Source organism: Trichechus manatus, unplaced genomic scaffold, assembly GCF_000243295.1.
Source record: "Trichechus manatus latirostris isolate Lorelei unplaced genomic scaffold, TriManLat1.0 scaffold00148, whole genome shotgun sequence".
In the NCBI taxonomy this organism is placed as follows: domain Eukaryota; kingdom Metazoa; phylum Chordata; class Mammalia; order Sirenia; family Trichechidae; genus Trichechus; species Trichechus manatus.
Window position 1 is genome coordinate 4,315,035 of NW_004444084.1, and position 19,371 is coordinate 4,334,405.

Below are 19,371 nucleotides of genomic sequence, written 5' to 3' on the forward strand. Positions count from 1 at the left end.
TGTTTTGTGACATTGGTTGCCAATCCCGTGACATGTCAACACTCTCCTCTTCTCCACCTTGCGTTCCCCATTACCAGTTTTCCTGTCACCCCCTGCCTTCTCGTCCTTGCCCCTGGGCTGGTGTGCCCATTTAGTCTCATTTTGTTTTATGAGCCTTTCTAGTCTTTGGCTGAAGGGTGAACCTTAGGAGTGACTTCTGTACTGAGTTAAAAAGGGTGGCTGGGGGCCATACTCTCGGGGTTTCTCCAGTCTCTGTCAGGCCAGTAAGTCTGGTCTTTTTTTGTGAGTTAGAATTTTGTTCTACATTTTCTCCCACTCTGTACGGAACCCTCCATTGTGATCTCTGTCAGAGCAGTGGGTAGTTGGAGCCAGCACCATCTAGTTGTGCTGGACTCAGTCTGGCAGAGGCTGTGGTAGTTGTCTGACCACTTGTTTTTTAATTCATAATTTGGTGGTCTAGCACCAACACTCTAATATCTGGGTGTGAAGAAAGTGTAGTTAGCTTTTAGTCATTTTTAATAATTGATAGGTACATGCATAGATAATTAGTTCACATTCAAATTGATATCAGGTTTAACAGAGTTGCCTTTTACCTAAAATACTGAGAAACCCATGTGATATGTTATTCTAGGAACAATACTAGCCTACGAGGGTCTTGAATTTCATTTTTATGTCAAGGCATTCACATGTTCTTGGAGATTCAAACTTTCAGCCTAGAAGTGTATTTTTATTATTTTTTTTTCAGAGATAGGCATCCATATTGTTTTCTAGAGCAATAAGGAAATGAAATGCCACGAGTGAGGAAACAATTTAGTTGGAGATTTTGTATGTACGTGTAAGATGCTTGATGTCTATGAGATAAATCTGTGTGGGAAAATGTCGTTTTGGGATTACATTTTTATGTTGTAAAAGAACGGGAAGGAGAGAGACGAATAATTGACCCTTGCCATTTTCAGTTTTCACTGTTTTCTCCTGCAAACAGATAAAATGCATAAATACTAAATGCATACACTGAAGAGGCTTCTTAGCAGATGTAGAGTATATTCCAAAGGGACACATTTGAAGAACATCACCCAAATCACTCGTTTACCCTGCACCCCCTCAGCACGTCTCAGTGCAGCACTACGAGACTATCACGTGCAGGTTTACGTAGCTCTCTGTGAATTGCTCTTTTGCTGTTTCAGCCCCGGGTGAACCTCACTTTGAGCAAACCTCCTATACAATTCAATGGGAGTACACTTCTCAGTTGGGGATGGGGTTGGAATATTATTTGTCTTACACAGAATAACTCTTCAGTGAACAAATTGAGTCGCCATGCAATACCTCTAATATTAAATCTCCCTCAGTGTCGTTTTACAAATTAAATTTATACAAAATTGATCCAAACACACATTTTCAATATCCCAGAGTTTCCTTTGAGGACACCAGTGATAGATGCAGTGGGAGATACAGTATTGAGATGCCCCAAGTCTCTATGGGCAGTGGAGGAAGCTAAGGGGAGAACATAAACAGATTTATTTCTGAGCAAATGTGAGACTAACCTTGTCTTTGAAGACTTGCAGAAGTAACCAGGGGGGATTTTTTTTTTCTTTTCTTTTTTTGATTTTTATTGTGCTTTAGGTGAAAGTTTACAGCGCATATTAGTCTCTTATTCAAATATTTATACACAAATTGTTTTGTGACTTTGGTTGCAACTTCCGCAATGTGACAGCACTCTCCGCCTTTCCACCCTGGGTTCCCCATGTCCGTTCGTCCAGTTTTCCTGTCCTTTCCTGCCTTCTTGTCTTGCCTTTTGGGCAGGTGTTACTAATTTGGTTTCGTATACTTGATTGAACTAAGAAGCACATTCCTCACGTATGTTACTGTTTGTTTTATAGGCCTGTCTGATCTTCGTCTGAAAAGTGGGCTTTGGGAGTGGCTTCAGTTCTGAGTTAGCAGAGTGTCCAGGGGTCATAGTGTCAGGGGTTTCTCCAGTATCTGTCAGACCAATAAGTCAGGGGGGATTTTGTGGTCTCACCCAAACAGGTAGAGAGTATGAATCGAAACTATTTGGTTATTAATGTTAATATTTACTTCTCCACAGTTGGGGGTGAGTGTAGATGAGGAACTGGGGATGCTTAGGGCATGTGTTCCAAAGGTTTTTTTTTTGATTTGTGTCTTATTTCTCCACCAGGATTAAGTAGTTTTACAGGCATGTCTTGATTTGCAGCGTGGTCAGGCAGTATGGAAAAAAAATTATGGAGAAGGAACAGCATCACTTAAATAAATTAGCAAGATGAGATGGAAACACAGAGCATCAGAAGAACAAGCCATATCTTGCTATAGCAGGGAAAGTGGGAGAAAGAGCAAATTCTTTCTTGGGCTTCTTAGAGACAGGACAAGGTCCTAGTTGGCTTTTTGTCCTTCTAAATGGCCGTTCAGTAAATGCTGTTTAAGTAAAAGAATGTGTGAATCAAAGGGCATGCAACAGAGAGTCTGATAAGGAGTCAAGCCTTGCTTCTGATGTATAGAGTCAATTTCTCAGAGAAATATGATCTCTGGGCGGGCAGAACCCACCCTTGTGGATTTTTAACTTAACCTTTCCCTCCCTGTCTCTAGTGCCTCCCTCCACCCTTAGGTGCCTAGGAAAGACTGTGGACTCACTCTGAGGAAGAGAACTGATTATCTATGATGATCAGATTGGAGTCATTTATTTGTCACCATTATAAATGCCGAAGAAATGTTGTTGGATTAGTGGTACCATTTTATTCGTTGAATTTTAAAAATTAAATAAGAAGTGGATGTTCAATTTAGAAAAAGTAGAAAATAGATAAGTTGAAAAGAAGAAAATCATTCACTATGGCACTAATTAGAGGTAGCAAGATATCTCTTTCTACAAAAATGGGATCACACTGTACGTATTGTTTGTGTCCTGTTTTATCTCTTTGTGACAAACTGCGAACATCTTTTTTAGCGGTGTGATTTTAGAAGTGCTCTATTAATGTAATGTCTTTCTCTTACGTTCTGCTCCAACCAACATTAATCACAGTTCTCTTCCTGCCCTTAACGAATCGCTATGGTTTATTATGCCTCCAGGATCCTGCAAACTGTGTCAGTCCTGCATGTGATACAGAAAAGGAATGGGCCCACCTAAAGAAAAAGGTTAAGTTTAAAAACCCAGCGAAAGTACATCAAAAGAGTAGCAAAGCCTTAAGGGAAAACTGAACTACAGAAGCAAGAAAGTGCGCTATTGTGGAGGAGAACACAGCATAGCCCTCATCCTCCTCCTCCCCCGAGCACCTGGTAAAGATGCAGAGAAAGGCCAGGACCTGCACTTCTTCCTGTGGAGACAGATACCAGGATTGGAAAGAAGCAGTTCCTCCTAACAGTGATGAAACCCAAAGAAAATATTTGAGTTTCAATAAATATGTGACTGTGGCACTAGTATCAACTCAAAATCAGAACCGCCCTGGTGTAAGTTTATTAAATCAGAGACGAGAGTGCCCTGGGGGGAGCCGGAGATGGAGATGTTCTTCACGGACACTTGGACATGAGCTCTAGTCTCTCTCTAATCCCAGCGAGGTTGGACTTTGGTTCAATAAACAGAGAATCTGATTTCTTTTTAAGCATACATTTCAGTGGCTTTTAAGTATATTCACAAGGCTGTACAACTATCACCACTATCTAATTTCAGAACATTTCATCACTTCAAAAAGAAGCCTCATACCCATTAGCAGTCACTCCCTGTTCCCTCGACTCCATTCCCTGGCAACCACTAATTTACTTTCTGTCTCTGTGGATTTGCCTAATTTGGACATGTTATATAAATGGAATCTTACAATCTAGCCTTTCGTGACTGATTTCTTACACTTAGCTTGTTTTCAAAGTTCACCCGTGTTGTAGCCTGTATCAGTACCTCATTCCTTTTTATTTACGAGTAATATTCCATTGTCAGGATATGCTACATTTATCTACCCATTCCTCAGTGGATGGGCATTTGGGTTGTTTCCATTTTTCAGCTACTATGAATAATGCTGCTATGCACACACAGGTACGTGTTTTTGTGCGAGCGTATGTTTTCAATTCTCTTAGAGAATCTGCTGTTTTTGAATATTTCTTTGAACAAAAATGCATGAATTATTAGTTTTTAGTGTGAATGGTGTTTTAAGCCTCAGTGTGAAAGGGCAGAGACTGTCTTCTTTTTTGCTGATCAGAGTGACCAGCAGCCCCATGGAGAAGTCAGGCCTGAGGGAAAAAAACCAAACCAGGAAATACTGCATTTGCCCCTGCTCTGTACAGTCACCTGGTTTCCATTAAATTCTTATCCTTGGCTAAATAAAACAGAACAAACAGTAAGCACAGGACAGTGTGTGGTCTTCTCCCCCGCATGGTAACCTGGAATGCTGCAGGTAGTCTTTTTTCCTTTTAAATATTAACTGTTATAAAAGAATGCAAGTTCATTTGAGGAAAATTAGAAAACACAGATAAACATAAAGAAGAAATGAAAGTATTCCCAACATAAATTATAGACAGCGTTGTTGATATTTCTTTTTACAAAACATGGAACCATGCAGTGTGGTTTGTGTTCTGATTTTTTCTCATCAGTGAACTTTGAACATATTTCAGAGGCATCCATTTAGAAGGAACTATTAACTTGGTACTGTTTCTTCCTTATGTTCTGCTGTAACTAAATTTAATCACATTAAAACTTTCTATTTATTTATTTTTCTGGGAAAAAAAATAGAGGGTCAATTCCAATCTCTAGTTCAAAGCAGGCGCTATCCTTTATTTTATCCTGGGCTCAAGCAGTAATAGCTATACATGTGGCAGAGAGAACTGGGTCTACCTAAAAGGAGCATGGAGACATTTAAAAATAATAGCTGACCTGTCTGGAGTGGTAGCGGAAACTCAAGAGGAAATGGGAAACAAGCAAGAGAGTTTGGTTTTGTTACAGGATGAGAAGAGATAGAAAATGGAAGTCTGGGGTTTTACTGTGGTAGAAGAGGTTACTGAAAGCCTGGAAATTTTGGAAGCTGAGAAACAGGCAGTACAGAGAAGAAGCTTAATGGTGAGAAATTCCCAGGCTCCACTGTCACAGCCCCGAGGGTACTACTGTGCAGGCAACCAATGTTAATGGATACTTGGTAGATGTTCTGTTCAACAGACAATTTATTTGTGATCCTAATTACTGCCAGATGTGACGTGCTCTGTTTCAGAGGTGATATTTTACCATTAAAATTTTAAAACGACCGATAATGTTCATTTGGGACAAATTAGAAAAAAATTAGAAAGCAAAATGGTAATAAATGGCATTCGTTATGTCTCTTCACGTAAAGAGGTGTGAAAATATATCTTTTTATACGAATACCAGAAAACCAAACCCATTGCCGTCAAGTCAATTCTGACTCACAGCAACCCTATACGACAAAATAGAACTGCCCCATAGGGTTTTCAATGAGTGATGGGTGGATTCGAACTGCTGACCTTTTGGTCAGCAGCTGTAGCTCGCCCTAGATCTTAACCACTGTGACACCAGGGCTCCTTTATACAAATGAGATGATTAAGTTATTACTATTTCAGACTGGGCTCTTCTTATGTTAATAATCTGTGAATGTCTTTCTAGTAACATGAGTTTTGGGAAGTGGGCTGTCAGTTTGGCAGTGTCTTTCTTTACTTTCAACTCCAACCACTGACAATCAGATTAAGACATTTTCTGGATACAGTAGGCAGGCACACTATTCCTTCATGCCTCTGGTCAGTCACTACCATCAACATGCCCTCGGGATCCAACAAAGAGCAGTTGGTTCCGCATGGTTAGAGAAAGAATATGCCCCCTAGAGGGACATGTAGAAGTAAAAACACACAAACCAACCCAAACAACCCATTTTAACGGCATAGAATTGTGGAAGAACATCAGAAGGAAATGAACACTTGACAAAGGAGCGTGGTGATTAGAACTTGCTGCATTAAGAAAGAGAAATAAAAAGGAATCGGGACTTTTCATTTAGCAGTGAAGACTACGGAAGCCCATCAAATTGAAACAATGAAGTAAAGCAAGATTTTTGGACGAGCACATGGCAAAGGATCATTCTTTATTTCCTCCTCTGTCCCCCACAACACCTGGTATAGATAGTGCTACACACTTTCTGAGACGGGGGTACTTTCTAACACTGTGAAGATAAGACTGTATTCAATGAGATCATTTATTAATAATTAGTGTTAGTTAACAGCAGGATTGGTATTAAGTTCACTTTCAAAGGTTTGATTTTATCTTTTAATTTTTAAAATGATAGAAGGAATATGGGCACATTTATGACAAAAATAGAAAACACATAAAAACAAAAAGGTTATAATAATTCATTATTTTATCACATAGAGATAAAGTCATAGACATTTCTGTTTACATTGCTGTTGTTGTTAATTGCTGTTGAGTCAATTCCAACTCAAGGCAACCGCATGTGCACAGAGTAGAACTACTTCATAGGATTTTCAAGGCTATGACACACTTTTTGGAAACAGATCACCAGGCCTATCTTCTGAGGCATCTTTGAGTGGGTTTAAACTTCCAACATCTTAGCTAGTAGTCGAGTACTTAACCGTTTGTGCCAACTCATGATCACATTTTTTTTACATAAGTTGGATCGTACTGTTCACTTCCAGATTTTTCCAAAATGAGAAACTGTAAACACACTTCTAGTGACATCAGTTCTGAGATGCACCATTACTGTGGTGGTATTTTTTTAAACCACTATTAATTAGCTCCAGACTTTTATTATTAATTGAACAGGCAGCCATATTGTCCTTTCTTGTCCCCATTTCATTTATCCTCAAGGGAAAACAGAGCATTGCCAGCTATGTGTGTGGTAAGGAAAGGACTAATTTGTCTTTGAGGGGTGTGCTGAAGTTTTAAAACCCAGATGGAGCCTATTGAAAGGGTGGAGAATCATGAGAAAAAAGAGGTTAGGAAACAGTAGATATGTGGAATCCTGGGCTTTCATTTTGAGGAGTAAAGTTTATCAGAACAGTTGCTGCCAAGTCGATTCCCACTCATGGAGACCTCATGTGTGTCAGAGTAGAACTGTGCTCCATATGGTTTTCAATGGCTGATTTTTTTGGAAGTAGATCACCAGGCTTTTCTTCCAAGGCACCTCTGGGTGGACTCCAACTTCCAACCTTTCGGTTACTACCAGAGCATGTTAACTGTTACCCTCCTAAAGCTGAGGAAAGAACAGGTTCTATAGAGGGGCAGAGCCATAGATCCCCACTGTCCTCATATCTAGTACAGTATTGTGTACATACTCTGAAGTTAATGAATACTTAGAGGGATTGGATGACAGTAGATGTAAAAATATTATATATATATGTATATATTTTTTAATGCTCGCAATGAACTCTGTTGAGCTGTTGGACTTGGTTTCAGTGTTACTGGGGGAAATGAACCGTGTCTGAAAACCAAACTAATGATCAGAGTCTCACCAAGTGTGGTAGTGGCACAGCAAGAATGTAGCTCTTTTTGTTTTTTTTCCCCCAACTTAGTTAGGATTCTACGGCCAGTGAATGTTGCAGGCAGCTGCATACCCTGTAGGGAACCCAGAGGTGAAGGAAGAGCCAGGCCTAGGTAGTCTGCATCTGCTCTTGCTCTATGCAGCTACCTCCCTGCACTATTTCTGAAATCTTGGCTGGTAAACTGGGAAAATACAGCAGGGTGTACGTGTGTATGTAGTCTCTTCCTGCCAATATGTAAGCCACCTGCAGGTATCATTTTACCTTTCCAATGTTTAAAATTGCATAAGTAACACAGATGCATCTGAGAAAAAAAATAACAGGAAATCCTAACCAGTGAAAAGTCGAAAATTATTTACGGTGACCCAAATTAGAGATAATATTATAAATATATTTTCACAAATGAAATCATCTTGTACATACTATTTATATCCTACTTTTTCTCTTAGTATGGATTGAGAATATCTTATCCCTGGCATCATATTTGAGTTACACTAAAAACGTGGTACTGTATCTTCTTTATTCTCTTCTAAAACAAGTATTACCCACTGTAAAATTTTATTTTCCCGTTGAAGCAGTCATAATTCCCTTTTCTGTCCCATGAAAGCCAATATCATCCACTGTCCTCAAGATCCAGCAAAACAATGTTAGACACAGAATGGAATTCTCTAGACCTGAGTTCGACTGGGAATAGCAAAGAAAGGGTAGTGGAACATCAGAGGGAAATGGAATTCCAATAGAGATAGTTCTTTCTGCTGCAGGAAAGAGCAGCAGAGAAAAAGAGACTAGTCTTTCCTTGGGGAAAAACAACAACCAAAACCAGGTGCCGTGTAGCTGACCCTGACTCATGGCGACCCCGTTTACGTCAGAGTGGAACTGTGCTCCTTAGGGTTTTCAATGGTTGATTTTTTGGAATTAGATTCCTAGGTGCCTTTGGGTGGACTCAAACCTCCAGCCTTTCTCTCTTAGCAGCCGAGCCCTTTGACTGTTTGCACCACCCAGGAACTCTTACCTTGTAGTGAAGTTTATTCAAATTCCAGATAATGCAAAAGCTGAGGAGAAACAACACATTTCAGAGGAGCATATGGAAATTTTCCTCTCTCGAGAATATTGGGCAACCAGTCAGAAGTTAATGAAAACTTAGGGATGGTTATGATGAATTATATTTTCAAAGAGGTCATTTATTCATAATTCCACAAGAGATGGATATTTTATTTCCGACTTCTAAAATTACACAAGTAGTACCTATTCATTTAAGAAAACAGAGAGAGAAATAAATACAGCGAAGGAACTCGTTATTCTATAGAACATCCACTATGATAACACTATACCTTATTTCTTTTTCAAAACCCGGACTATGCTGTATATTCCATTTGCAGCCTGTTTTCCCTCCTTATCAATATAATTTGTTTTCCTGTTGCTCGTTGTTGTTGTTAGTTGCCACTGATTCAACTCTGACTCAAGGCGGCCCCATGAGTGCAGAGTAAAGCTGCCCCATATGGTTCTCAAGGCTGTGACCTTTCGGAAGCAGATCTCCAGGCTTGTCTTCCAAGGAGCCTCTGAGTGGGTTCAAACCACCCCTTCTGGCTAGTAGTCAAGTGCCTAATGATTTGTGCCACCCAGGGACTCCTTCCAGTTGCATAGTGACTCATTATCCTATTTAATCTGAAACAAGATGATTGAGAGAACATCCATAAACTCCAGCTGTTGCAATGCCTTCAGTCACCCTGGAGCCTTCACTTATCGAGTCTTGATTGTTCAGCTCTTCCTTCAATCTGTGAGACACTCCAGAACTCTTTCCATAAATTCTCTCTTCTATCTAAGCTTGGAGAGTCACTTTTTGGTGTTTGATATTAAGAAAATCTTAAGCAATATATACATACGGATTATGGGAAAGAAAGAAAAATGAATAAAGACACTCAGATCTAATGAAAGGTGTTGCTTTATATGGGGTCAAGTTGAAGTTGAAAAAAACTTACATGAAACTTCATGAAAAGAAGAGATATATAGAGAAATGGAACATCATTAAAAAAAATCAGGTCTTGCTGTAGCAGGATAAAAGATTAGAAAATGTGAAGCCTGTGATTTCATTAACTCAGTAAATGTTACCCAGAGCTTAAATTTCTCAAAGACAAAGACAAAAAAATCCACAAATGAAAGGCATTAGCACAGGAGAGTAAGAGGAACAAAGAAAATGTCAACGAAAAAAAAAAAAAAAAGGCAAGAATTTGGAGAGGAGTATAAAGTCTATGGAGTTTACGGGTGATGTAAGTGGTCAGCGTGCTCAGTTGCTAACTGAAAAGTTGGAGGTTGGAGGCCATCCTAGAAGCACCCTAGAAGAAAGATCTGGTGATCTACTTCTGAAAAATCAGCCACCGAAAACCCTGTAGAGCACAGTTCTACTCTGATACACATGAGATTGTCATGAGTCAGAATCAATTCCATGGCAACTGGCTATATAATCTAGGATGCACTAAGGATGTTTGTGTGGGAAGCACTAGACAACAGTAACCCTAGATCAGAAAATTTCTGATGATTCTCCAACCAGAAAAGCCTCCAAGGAGAGACAAGAGTTATTGGATGAAATGCCAGGGGAAGAGGCAGGTTATTGGACAATGCAGAAAAAAGATACGAGCAGAATAAAAAAATTGTTAGAATAGGAAGAATAAAGAAGAGAAGATGGACAGTAGGACCGGTGAGGTCATAAACCTTTCCATATGAAGCACTCCATAGGGAGTTTAGATTATGTTCTTGGCAGAGCCAATGCCAAATTCAGTATTAGCATACCTGGAATGCATGGTCAAAGAGGAACCAGAAATGGAAATTAAGAGCTATAAATATGTATATAGACAGTAAAGGAAAGGGGTGGGAGAAAAATACATTGCAAATTTCTCTAAAGTAAAGGCTTCAAATAAAAGAGGGTTGTGTTTATAGGTTTATAGGTTGTGGATCACTTTTTCCTCCCCCTGGGTATTGGGGAAAACTGAGGGTCAAAATTAATGTCTTGTTGGGAGATTTTTCCCATGAATTTAAAAATTCTGTATTATTGACATCATGAAGACTTTCTCTTTTCATTTTTCTCTCAACCTCCTTTTATGGGAAAAAAACTGAGTCTCTTGGAGTATTCTGTGGTTGAAAATGATCACGTGGTGATAGGTGGAAACTTCTAAGGGAAGAACATTGATGAATTCATGCCTGGAACCTCCAGGGGAACCATACCCATTGCACTGACAGGTGCTTCAGGTTGTAGGTGCTAAGAAGGGGCCCTGGATCTGGATTTGATTGAAATTCTAATATCTAAGACTGAGAAGAATAAAAACAAATCAAAAAAGGGAGATTTTTCTCAAAAGTAATATATATATTTTTACCTTTCTGTATTTTGCAAATGTTTTAAATTCAGCATTAATGAAACAGAAGGCCGTTTCCTTTAATATGAAGTACACATTTCTTTTTCAAATTAAGATGTAAGAGTTTACTAAAAATAAAATTAGTTTACAACTGTCACTTCAGAAGAAAGATCTTGTAAATATACTGGTTCTTCTTAAATGACTTGTCATATTTCTCACTTAATTTTGTTAAAACAAGGAGACCACTTTGAATTAAACTAATGTTTATGTGCGAATAAAATAAGATGCATTAGGTCTCTAGGGTGAGTCCATCTTCCCTTAATAAAGGACAAGTTTCCAGCAGCAAAGAGATCATGTTTGGATTCTTTTACATTGTGTATGCAGGGCTGGTAACTTAAATTTTTCTTTACACTGTCCTCAAATTTAGGTCTTGTATGACTGCCTGTGGTTGGCGTGTATCCTATTTTATCAAGTTTCAAGCCTGCTACTGTACTTCCTGCCAATCAATGTTCAGAGCTTACTAGGGTGCTAATGGTTTTTGATCAGTGGTCTCAGTTCCTCAAGCTCCTCAGCCATTATATTGTAAACTTTTAGAAATAGATATTCATTTTTCCTAGTTGCATTAGGGAACAGCACATTCGTAGACAATAAAGACTCATCAAGAAGCTAAAGAAGGCCTCTGACTACCAGCTACTTTACAGAAGCTGAAGAGCAAATTACCATTATTGTGCTCAATTCCATGGGTAGTACAGAGAGTTAAGTTAGTTTTGGAATAGTGATTGGACAGATAATTATATGTCTCTGGAGTTTGCGTCTACTTCTGCTTTTCCTCTCAGGCCCAACATGGGCAATAAGGAGGATAACGAATCAAATGACCTCCTTTGAACCCATTAACCTGCAATGGGAAGCAGTTGAGGTGAATGATCGCTGGAGACTCTTAGGAGTTGAAATACCATTTTAGGTCAAAGGGATTAAAAAAACCCAAAAACCGAAAAACAAACCAGTTGCCATGGAGTCAACTCTGAGTCTTGGTGACCCATGTGTGTCAGAGCAGAACTGTGTTCCATAGGGTTTTTATTGGCTGAGTTTTCAGAAGTAGATCACCAGGTCTTCCAAGGTGTCTCTGAATGAACGTGAACTTCCAACCTTTTGATTAGCTGCTGAGTACTTAACTGTTTATACTACCCAGAAGTTGGAAAAAGGAATGAGGAAGGGAGAATATAAAGATGGAAAAAGGGATTTTGTTTTATTTTTCCAGGAGTGTTCCCCTGACAAAAGTGAGAAAAAGGAAGACAAATTCCCATGAGCAGTAGAGTTAATCAATGCTATATCAGAGATTGATTGTGCTTTATAAACATTCTTTGGTATAGTTTCATGGATTTTCTTTTACTCTTACAGTAAAAATACCATTTGAAAATTCCAGCCTTGTCTCAGCTGAGGTAAAAGGGAAAGATGATTTTCCATTCCTTCAAGCTTTATGATTTTAAATTGTGCCAGTCAAATTTGCCAGCAGATCCAAGAGACTCATTTAGGAATCAGAAGTTAAGCCAGAAGCCCAAGAGACAGTGAAGTGCAAGAATAGATTTTGAGTCAAAAAGCACAATAGAAAATGAGTGAGAAGATCAGTCCCCTTCTCCTCTCCCTTGGGTTCGGATGCCCAGAGCTTCTTGTTACCAGTAAAAATCCCATTGCTGTTGAGTCGATTCTGACTCACAGTGACCCTATAGGACAGAGTTGAACTGCCCCATAGGGTTTCCAAGGAGCACCTGGTGGATTCAAACTGCCAAACTTTTGGTTAGCAGCCATGAGCTCATAACCACTATGCCACCAGGGTTTCCATTTATCAGTGCTAATGTCCAATTGCCTGTTTTCCATTCTACACAAAATTGCTTTTAGAGCAGATTTATGAACTTCCTTGAGGATGCTTCCATGGATCTACTCTGAAAATAGGTAGTGTGGTCTTCTGTTTAGGGCCACATCCTTGTTTAGCTCCTCAGCTTTTGTAAGAGAATGTCAACTCCACCCTGCATGGTTAATTATTACTACACTTTGCTCTACTATATCTAACTGGCATCAAAATGTAATTCTACCTCAAGTACTCATACCTCAAGTGCTCTTCAAGGAGTATAACCTTAAATGCATAACTTCTAGATAGTTACTAAAAGCCCTGAGTAGTATCTGAAGGATTTTCCATTTATCCATTTATATAGAAACTTAAAATTTCTTTGTGGATTATCATGCCGTCAAAGAATAGTTTCCTGGACTGTATCATTGGCTTCCTATAGAACTACTTTTACTGAATTAAACTTTCATTAGGGTGCTGGTTGTATATTACACAGTTGTGTTCTTCCTGAATAAAAGCTAATAACCAGTTAGCACGACTGTTTCAGATGCTTTGCCTCAATCCTTTGCCGTATGAGGAGACAGATCCTGAAGCAAGCTATTTCTGACATGAGAACACTGGGTTGGCATCTTTTCTAACTCCGATGACTACTTGGGCTATTTGCAAGTACTTACACATTTCTGTGGGAATAGGATCCCTGCCTGTTCTTTCTGTTCCCCAGGTATGCTGTACTTTCTCTCTTCAACCCTCTTTGATCCATGGAGAAAAAAAGGTTATGGAGAATGGCTATCTAAAACTGGAAATAAGGCAAAAGTATGTCATTTAAATGTTATTCTGCAGTGTTGTCTAGCAAGCACATCAAAGATTGGCTCATTTTCTAGAGAAATGGACCTTTGCCTGATTTACTATTTATTATTGATTAAGGTCTGTGTTCTGTATAGTTAGAAGATTGATGTTATAAATTATTTTTGTCCAGTAGATTTGTAAATGCATTTCTCCAGTGGAAAAAAATAAACCTCGAAATTATGGTTTATTGCCTATATGACATTAACCAGTTTTAAAAAATCTAATTTATAGAACTTATTTCATTATTCCTTTCCTCACTGATTATGTAAATCTATGTTCTGCAAATGCTCTTTGTACCAGCTTTACCATTCTGCTGGTTCCATTACTGAGAAGTTAAATAAATCTTTGAAATACGCTCAGTATATATTTGCATGAGAGTCATATTTCTAATGCTTCAAAAATTATCCTTTGAAAAAAGCTTTCCTGACCTACTCAGTGAAGGCCCATCTTTTTTTTAAATATTATTTTTGGTGAAAATATACACAGCATAACCTGCTCCCATTCCACAGTTTCTAAACGTAATAATCAGTGACATTGGTTACATTCTTCACATTGTGTCAACGTTCTTGTTATTTCTGTTCTAGTTGTTCTACTTTCATTTACTTAATCTTCCTGCACCCCAACCGTCTCATCTATGCTTAAAAATAGCTGTTGATCCTTTGGTCTTACACAGTTTTTTTAAAAGTAATTCAGTATTCAAGGGTGACAATCTTTACTCTTTAGGCTAAACTGTTACTTAGTTTAAAGGTGACTTCAGGGGACAGTTTCAATTCAAGGTATGAAGAGCAACCCAGGGCCATAGTCTTGGGGACTCCTCCAGACCCAATAGGTCCAGTAAGTCTGGATTCTTTAAGAATTTGAAGTTAGGTACAACATTTTTCTCACTTTTTATCAGGATTTCTCTATTATGTTCCTGATCAGAATGTTCAATAGGAGTCGCCGGGAATCATCTAGTTCCTCTGGTCTCAAGGTGGAGGAGGCAATCATTCATTCAGGTAATTAATCCTGTAGTCCAATTCCTTCTCTGATTCTTGGGTTTTCTTCTTTCTTTTTTGTTCCAGATGAATAAAGAACAATAGTTGTATCTTATATGGCTGCTTGTAAGCTTTTAAGACCCCAGACACTACTCACCATACTTGGAGATAGAACATAAACTTTAAGAACTATATTATGCCAATTGACTGGACTGTCCCACTAGACCATAGCCCTAAGACCCCAAACCAAGAGAACTAAGCCCATGAGGTGACTAGTTATGTCTAATTAGACTGCTAGAAGAATGAACAAATCTGTCTTAGAAGAAGTACAGCCAGAATGCTCCTTAGAAGTGAGGATGGCTAGACTTTGTCTCACTTACTTTGGATATGTTATTAGGAGGGATCAGTTCCTGGAGGAGGATATCATGCTTGGTAAAGCAGAAGGTCAGTGAAAGAGAGAAAGATCTCAATGAGATGGATTGACACAGTGGCTGCAGCAATGGGCTCAAGCATAGCAAAGATTGTCAGGATGGTACAGGACCGGGCAGTGTTTCGTTCTGTTATACATAGGGTCGCTATGAGGGAACTGACTTGGCAGCACCAAACAACAATTAGTATCAGCATCTGTAACCTCCCCCCCTTTTTTTGGTTGTTCTTATTGTTGCAAATCCAGATATAACCTAGCATTTTCCCATTCATCTCTTTTCCCTAGGTACAACTTATTGACATCAGTTACTTTGGGCATGCTGTGCAAACTTTACCCACATCTTTCCTAGTTCTATAAACAAAAAGTAACTACTACCTAAGGAGTGCTTCTCCCTCTCTTCCCCTCCACCCCTACCCCTGTAACCAGTAATGAACATTAGTTTCTGTATATTGACCTATTCATGTCATTTCATAGAAGTGAGAACATACAATATTTTTTTCGTGTGTGACTGACTTATTTTGTCGACATAATGTCCTCCAGGTCCATCCACATTGTAAAATGTTTCAGGAACTCATTTTTATTTGTCACTGAGTATTCCATTGTATGTATGTATCACACTTTACTTATTCATTCATCTGTTGGTGGGCACTTAAGTTGTTTCCATCTGTTTGCTATTGTGAATAGTGCTTCGATGAACACAGGTGTGCATCGTGAAGGCCCATCTTACACTGACATTTCAGGGTTTCCTTTTCTTTTTTTCTAAAGAATTCTCTGTTCTTGGATCTCTGTAAGCCATGTCCTTGCTTCTGAGGACTTTTATGAAAGGCAGGATGGTGTTACGGGCTGAGAATCAGTTTTAGAGTCACACAGATTTGAATTGGAATCATAGCTTCCTGACATAATAGCTTTGCAAACTTGTGCAGATTATCTAACTTCTCTGGTCATATTTATCTCTAAGACAGAACACATTACATCTGTTGTTACAATGAAATTTCTCAGTTTATTCATTTGTAAAGTGAGGAAGTTAAATTGATTAGCCTCTAAGGTCCTCTTCCGTTCTAAAACTCTCTGATTCCAATGCGGAAGAGCTTCTTATTTCCAATGAATCTTTAAGGGTCAGAAGTTTAAATGGGCAGAGTTCATTTTTTTCTGGTTTAATACTTGGTTATAACAAAACAATAGGAGGTGGGGCAGGGAAAACTCAAATACCCTACACAAATCAGGCTCTTAAATTCCCAAGATTCCAGTCACTGGGCAATCTCCAGGTCATGTGCCGTCTCATTCATAAAAGCATCAGTAGCTTCATTATAATTTAAATTTAAGTAACAATTCAGGATCTTTCATCTGACTTTAAAATAAAGATGACTTATATGTGAAAAAATTACTGTAATGTGTACCAAAGACCACTGAAAAAAAAATACCAGATAAGGCTAGTTTATTCCTGGGGCCATGATACCATCTTCAAGGACACACCTTGGCAGATGATATTGTTTCCGGAAATTATACTAAAATGAGACTCTCAACCAACAAATACATCTGCCTCTTTCTTTTGACTCATAAAAAATAAAGATTTTCTTGAATAAAATTCTAAAAATAAGGGATATTTCATCATTTTTGTGAGCTTAAAGTCTGTCCCTATTTTTTTTTACATTACTACCAAAATACATTTTAATAATACAGATATTGGCATGATATTATTCCAACTTGATATTACATTTCTTGCCTTTTTAAACCTGGTTTTGTTTTCCTAGGTAGTTTTAAAATTTTACTGCAAAGTAGAATGATAATTATAATAATAACCTAAATATTTTCAAGGATTTATTTATATTACCATAATATTTTATGATTTCCTGCATGTAAAGCACATATGAATGATCCATCCATTTTCATGTTTTATCAGTTTGTTTTAAAAGTTCGTGTGATGGTTAATTTTCTGTGTCAACCTGGCCATGCTGTGGTTTCCAATGGTTTGGCCAAATATTAGTTTAGTTGCTGTTCTGTAATATAATAGAATGTAATGACTTTCTATAATGCAATCTAATATATTATAATCAATCAATCAGTTGAAAAGGGAGTTTTTTGCCACCAGACTATAAATAGATATTTTGACAAATTTCTTTCTCCTTACTTTACACTCTTTCTGTTGCCTGACCTGCGGATCTTGAGATGAAACCTACAGGAGTCTTCAGCCTGCTGTCTGACCTGTGGATCTTGGTCGTATCAGCCCCTACAATCACGTGAGCCAATCCGTTGAAGTAAATCTCTCTCTCTCTCTCTGTCCCTCTCTCTTTATATCACTCTGGTTCAGTTACTCTAGAGAACGCTCTGACAGTCTGTATCCTAGAGATGTAATATTTTTCAATGAAATCATTCTATGTCTAAAATTTAGAAGTACTTTCCCTAGTATTTCAACCTAATTGAAAATATAACTCAGCAACTATATTAACTTAGATTTTATTCTCTTTCCTGAATCTTAATTATTTCTTTAGCTGTAAATAACATAACCCATTGCCGTTGAGTCTATTCCAACTCATAGTGACCCTATAGGACAGAGTAGAACTGCCCCATAGGATTTCCAACGATCGGCTGGTGGATTTGAACTGCTGACTTTTTGGTTAGCAGCTGTAGCTCACTGTAGCTCTTAACCACTGCACCCTAGGGCTTCGTAAATAACATAGGAAATAATAATTTTTTAAAAATTCCCAATATTCTAGCAGGAAGCTTTTTATAGCTCCCCCTTTTCTAGTGGCAATAGTTTTAAATAGTTGTATTAACTCTTATTTTTTAGTACGACTCATCTGTACCCAATTTGTGCCAATGAAAATACTACTATCAGATTTGTTCTGCCATGCATTTCTCCCTTTCCAGAGATAAATGAAAAAATGTTTTACTGTTTTTACTTTTAAAAGCTGTCTTGGGTATTTTACATTTCATGAAGTTCATGCATGGTTAAGTTGGACCATTTGTGATGGATATTTGAATTGACTGTTGCATAAAAGTTACTGTTTTACTCTACTGTCATGAAGACAATGATTTCCATGGAGGACTAAAATCTTCATATAACAGGATAATCTCCACACTTTATTCCTCTTATTTAATTGGACAACAAATCTAAATGTTTTAGAGTGTCAGTAGAGTATACTGCAGACTGAGAACTAGTAGCCACGATAACTTGGGGAGCAAGGATTGTGTTGTCACAATACAGGAGAACCTATGGGGAATCATGATCTACATTATAAACACAGCACAGTGCAGACAGAATTGTGGAATCAAGGAAGCACAGAATGGTACAGCTGGAAACTTTTAGGTCATCTACTCAAACCTCTGTCTTTTTTATTCAAAGTTTTATATGAACAATTTGATGTCTTAGAGCTCATGGCAGAAGACTCATTAAAATGCATTAAATGTAATCTACCTATATAAAAGAAGTGTGTGATTTTTTTTTTTTTTTTAAATGGTAAGATTCTAGTCACTTCACAATCAGATCTTGTTTTGTTGCTAGGCGACGTCCACTGGGTCAAGCCAACAGCACTTAACTTTTAACAAAGAGCTTTAAGAGTTATATTTAAACCAGAAGGCATATGATCACAGTTTATTTACAATAGCCATTATGAAACATTTTTGACAACTCTATGTCAATTTTTCAATTTCCAAAAATTTTCTTAAAAAACATTTTACATTATTTAAATGCAGTACACAAATATAATACCAAGAATAGCTTCTATCATTTTCCATGTTTATATATCATACCCCACAGAATATAGTTCCTTCTCATTTCTTTCTGAGAATTCCATCCAAGCCAAGGGAAAATGGGCTATAAATGTATTCTATATCTTAGAATTTGGAAGGGACTTAAAGGAAGCAACACAGGAGAGGACAAAGCTTTGGATTTTTTAAGTTTAATTTTTACTCAGTTTTAAAATTAAATGATAATGTAAGAACGTTAAAAACATGAGTATTTTTAACCAGATACAGCTAAAAGGTAAAGTCTCTCCCTCCTTATTCCCCCTTCGCCACCACTAACACTGTTAGCAGTTTGGTGTGTATCTTCCTACTCATTTTCTGTGCACACACAGCTATGTAAAATGAGTCTTTAAAAAAAGAACATATTAGATTATTTCTACAGAGCGTTCTGCATATTTTCCCCTAACTCAGTAATATGCCCTGTTGGTAGCAAAAAAGTTCACTCATTCTCCGAAATGATCACATAGTATTCCATGGTATGGCTGTACCATGATTTAACTAGTCTTCTATTGGTGGATTCTGGGGATGTCTCTAGCTTTTCTCTATTAAATTACATGTTGAGTGTCTTTTTATTTAATGTAATCTTACAACAAGTAATCCAAGAGTATTCAGTGGAAGACTTCATATTACTCTGGTTGAAAAGAAAATTAATTTGTTAAATAAATATTTCTCAAGCAGCTGCCACATGCTGAGAAAGCACATTGCTAA